The sequence below is a fragment of the Amphibalanus amphitrite genome, unplaced genomic scaffold (assembly GCF_019059575.1).
Source record: "Amphibalanus amphitrite isolate SeventyFive unplaced genomic scaffold, NRLGWU_Aamphi_draft 000164F_arrow, whole genome shotgun sequence".
Classification (NCBI taxonomy): Eukaryota; Metazoa; Arthropoda; class Thecostraca; order Balanomorpha; family Balanidae; genus Amphibalanus; species Amphibalanus amphitrite.
Genome location: NW_024881659.1, coordinates 298249 through 303243, shown reverse-complemented (window position 1 = coordinate 303243; position 4995 = coordinate 298249). Strand labels below are relative to the sequence as shown.

At 45.9% G+C, this 4995-nt stretch overlaps 1 long non-coding RNA gene across 1 annotated transcript; it reads left to right on the top strand.

Moving 5' to 3' along the window:
- Positions 1–989: 989 nt before the first annotated feature.
- On the top strand, positions 990–2840 carry LOC122383447. Its single transcript, XR_006256837.1, has 2 exons — positions 990–1339; positions 2301–2840. It is a non-coding gene; the product is annotated as an uncharacterized LOC122383447 (long non-coding RNA).
- Positions 2841–4995: the final 2155 nt, after the last annotated feature.

Below are 4995 nucleotides of genomic sequence, written 5' to 3'. Positions count from 1 at the left end.
TGATCAATTCTCTATCGTTTGGTTTGTATTTCGTTTCCCTAGCTCTAAAAATGGCGCGTTGGGAGCGCCGGAAGTCGGCAAGGTCACAGTCGGCGGCAGAAATTCGAAAAATCAAAATTTAAATTTTTGAAATCTGATTGTATTTTTGGATTTGGAAGGTCCATTTGCTCCTTATAGAAGCTAATATTGCTGCATATTCCCATTGAGGTGACAAGAATTAGCAAAATAGTGGTTCGGGCGCTTTTCAAAAATAGTACCGGACGCTGTTCCTCTTATGACGTCATAACTCCGTGACCTGACCTGACCCGGTCAATTTTCTTGCACCACACGATAGCCAATGCTTGCCCCAACATGCATGGGAAGTTTCATCATGATCCATCAAACAATGTGGGTATCACCGGCAGAAAACCTAGGGGTTCGGCGCACACGTTTGGTAACTGTCGGCCGGAGGCTGTACCTTTTATGACGTCATAACTCCGTGACCTGACATGACCCGATCAATTTTTTTTTCGGCAAAAGATGCGCAAAGGTTGCCCCAGAGGGTATTGAAAATTTCAGCCCGCTACGACAAGCCGTTTAGCGTGCACTTCGAAAAAACCTCAGGGGGGGTTGATACAACCCCCCCCCCCTAGGCGTTCTAGGGATAGAAGTGAATAATTCTATCCAAGCGTCTTTTTTTTTCACCCGTTTACTTCAAGTAACCGCAGAGCACAGAAATAGCCAAGCCCTATAGTGTAATTTTATAAACTATAGGTATACACTCGTAATCTATGGTTTGTTTCATCGTTGAGGATAATCAAAAGATTACTTATGATGATACGAAATCTAATAATATTGAGTTTCATTATAGCAATAATTAATACTGCAAAGTACTCACGAAATTACCGTTTCTACCTCACATGTGACATTCACAACAGTTCACAAGCCTCTCGGGAATCAAAGCACGATTATTTCAAGTATTTTTCAACACACATTTGAAGCAACTTATACCTTATCATTGACGTAAATTTCTTGTCAGCAAATTTTAAGTCTGCTCTCTTTAAGAATATTAAATTTTTTTGCACACATGTTTATTCAATCGGCCTTTTATAACTCGGCATTTTCACGAATTCCCAAAATGATAACGTAATGCAGACAGTAAGGCTGGTTGTTCTCATCACAATCGAATATCAGAAATGAAAATTTACTCTTCAACAATGAAAATACTGACTACTACTGTGGAAATAAGTGTGGATTTGGATATGCGGGTGATCTGCGCTACGTTCGCTATTGCTCTACTCCTTCCACTTCTGTTCAGCTACTTGCGAAGATATCTCTACGGCATCGCATTTCGGGAATAGTAAGTACCTACAGTCATACAGTGAGTTGCACGCATTTTCGCAACACGTGAGTTGTGGTTATAGAAGTACGAAGCAATGTCTCTCTCGTGCTGGGCACAGCATATAGCAGCAGATGTTTTACGCCCACTCGTTCACTACGTTTCCATGACACGTCTATAAATCAATTTAGAGAAATTTCACGTGCATTTTTCGGATACTATTCCACTTATGCAAAACTTGAACGTATATATGGCTTTAGCTAGGACCTAATCCTATAGTTACATTTTTAAATGCCGCCTAAATGCTATGATTGAGCAAATCCATTTTACAAAATCGGCTTACCTTGTGTCATGGAAACGTAGCCATTTATGCTCACCGCTGGCCAGTGCAGCCATGTCGACATTTCAACCTTGTGATAGAATATCGTCATGTCGTCAAAATAAGAGCAGTCTTTGGCTTTCATTCGATATTTTAGTCTTTACCAGTAGCTGCTCTATTTTTATGACTAGGTATATAGGTTCCATGCTCATTTCAACCACAAACAGTTTATTTAAGTCTTAACAATATTTTTTTTACTTTTGCTTTGATTAGATAGAGTTGATAATGTATCGCCATTATTTTGGAATATAATAAAACCGTTACACGTTGCAAAACGGCTTGGAGCATCACATTTGCAGCTTGTCACAGCAGAAACCTATTTATTACCTGGTGACGGTACAAATCGAGAGCATCCGCAATTACCATGACTTTCTGCAATGCACACTTTGCTTCTCACCGTGCATGTACCCACCGGAATATAATGGGCCATTTCGGCAAGTAGCGCCTACGTCGGCGGAGAGTGATGCGATTCATCTGTGCAGCAGCGGCTGCGCTACTGCGGTCGGGAGAGAAAATCACCGGCCTGTCCGTGCCCAGAGGACGTGTCGAGTTGTAAATTCCAGCGTGGGTCTGAGAGCTGCCGCCGTCCCACTCTGTTCCCAGATGATCGCAGTTCGTCACTGCATGCACGGTTCAGTTGGAGGATGATTACAGCCACCGCCGGATCTTAGCGGACAGCAGTGAACAACCGTGGACACCGCTAGACAATAGCGGATACTAGGTATCCGGACAATGGCGGGTACCGGACTACAGCAACTACCAGCGGCCGGATAACAGTGGACACCGGACAACAGCAGACAGTGGACAGATACGGACACCGCTGGGCATTGGCGGACACCGGACTGTAGCGGGAGGCGGACTACAGAAAATATCAGCGGCCGGATAACAGTGGACACCGGACAACAGCAGACAGTGGACAGCAATGGACACTGCCGAACAGCGGTGAATATATTGGACAGCAGCGGACAAAGGACAGCACCAGACAGAAGCGAACACCGAAAAGTGACGGACACTGGATTGAAGTGGACACCGGCAAGATGTGGGCACCCGTCCGACGAAAAAGGGGCACCAACCAGCCGCTATTGACCGAGTACCGACCAAGGATCCATCGGTCAGTTCGGTCCATACAGCTGCTACCGCTGACGCCGTGTTTCTGAGCTCCAGACAGGGAACGCACAGTCTTTTATCTCGAATTTCTTGCAACAACTAAAAAGCTCGGATATATTACTTTGAGGTTATTGATCCATCCGTCATATCTACACTTTCTCCACGGATTAGCACGTTTCTGATGACCGTCACCCGTCAGGTCAGGCCACTATAATCATCCTCTGCCGGGACTGTCACGAATCTAATAGTGAAATCACATGGCATACCTTCATCCGCTTACCGTTGACGATATTTCAGCTTCAACGCCATTAGAACACTGAAACAATAGAAATGAGAGGACGATGAATCTATTGTTTCACAGATAACAGTAGTACTACTGTTATCTGTGATTGTTTTTATCTCAATGTTTGACGACACGAAAGGAGCAAGCATTTATGAAACGGTCATGCATCTAGCGCGAGGTCTTGAACGACGAACCGTTTCAGGGCTTGTGTAGTGTGCACCCCGCGGACCGTTGGCTATGGGACGGCTCAGAGTGCAGGGCAGACGATTACCGGGGTATGTAGACGGGTCGTGACCCTATGGCGCCGCGCCGCGCGCTCCGTCGCCGCCGGCGCCACCGCTCCGCCGGCGGCGACGCGGCCCACCGCCGGCGGCACATCGTCGGCGTCGGCTTTCAGGCCGGGCGCGGCGCCAATTAGTGGTCGAGGCGCGGCGGCGGTGATTTACCGGCGCTGGAGGAGGTGTCGCGCCGCGGCGGCACCGTTTGTCGTCGTCGTGCCGCTCTGCTGCCATATGCTGCCAGATGGGCGTGTCTCCTGCGGGGGGGGTCCCACGCAGACTGCATACCGACTGATGAGCGGATGTCAGATAGTTGACCGTTAACCCGCGACCGCCTGGGGGGGGGGGGGGGGTCGGATCCGACCCACCCTCTGTTTTTCTTGAATAACTCATGAACCGCTTACGCTATCAACATGACACTTGGCATACTTTCTCCCCCATCGATTTGACGTCTCCTGTGTAATATTTAGGAAAATTTTCCAATTATTTTTAGATATATCGATTTTAGTGATGCAACTTTTCAGTCAATAAGTGGTAAATGTTTAAAAAATCGCAAAAATTCAAGGCTTAAAGCAAATTGCAAATTAAGGACATGAATGGACGCAGCTCAACGAGATTTTTTTAATGGTTATCTCGGATTCTCCACGAAATGCGTTTTTCACCCCTAAAAATTTAAATAACTATATTTTTTGGAAAACAGCTAATACAATCCAAAATTTTGATAATTTCCAAAAAACCGGAATAAATGTTATAGAGCTCTATTAGAACATTAGATGTCCCAAATTTCAACTTTCTGTCTTGATTTTTGACCCCCAAATTGTAAACAATAGCTCCAACATGCATAGGGCATGGTGACGTCATAAGCATTTTCGTGAATTAGAGGCACTTCTGAACATCGCATGTGAAAACAAATGGCACCACTAGATTCCTGGGACAAAGCTTGTCAAGAAAAGTACATTTTTATGTCAAAAATAAATAGTTGAAAAATTGACTTTTTCTTAGCTCTCGCTTAGTTATGTATGGTATAAACGACTTTTTATGCTTTCAATGCACACTTAGCACCAGCACAGTGACTTGGGGTCACATTTAACTATTACCATCGGATTCGGCGTGAAAAATAAGCCATACCTAAAACATGTGTCGCACGCCCATGTAGCAGAAAGTGAAAACCGTGACCTTTCGTGACCTGACCTGACCTTGATTGACCCGTACTTAGTATGACCCCTATACGCATATGGTACCTGCACTAGGTCTTTGAGGTCATTTTTGGTGAGTTTCGAGCAGCAGCTATCGATTCTGCTGTCCGTAAGCCCAATCATGCAAAACCCCAGAATTTGACCTTTGACCTGACCTTGACCCGAAAGTTGACCTCAATCTTAAAATCTTAAGAGTGCTTTGGGAAGGTCTCGTAGAGACCTTTCGAACGCCGCCTCGCGGGGCTCGATACGACCATTGGTTCTCGAGATAACAGGGGGGGGGGGTCGGATCCGCCCCCCCCCCCCCGGCTGTCGTGGGTACGGAAATAGCCCAGGCGGTGCCGGGTTAATGATCCGCTGCTCGGCGTAAGGCAAATTAACAACTCAAACGATGTGTAAGATCCATATCAATGTTTGGCTTCGAGGGTCCCAGA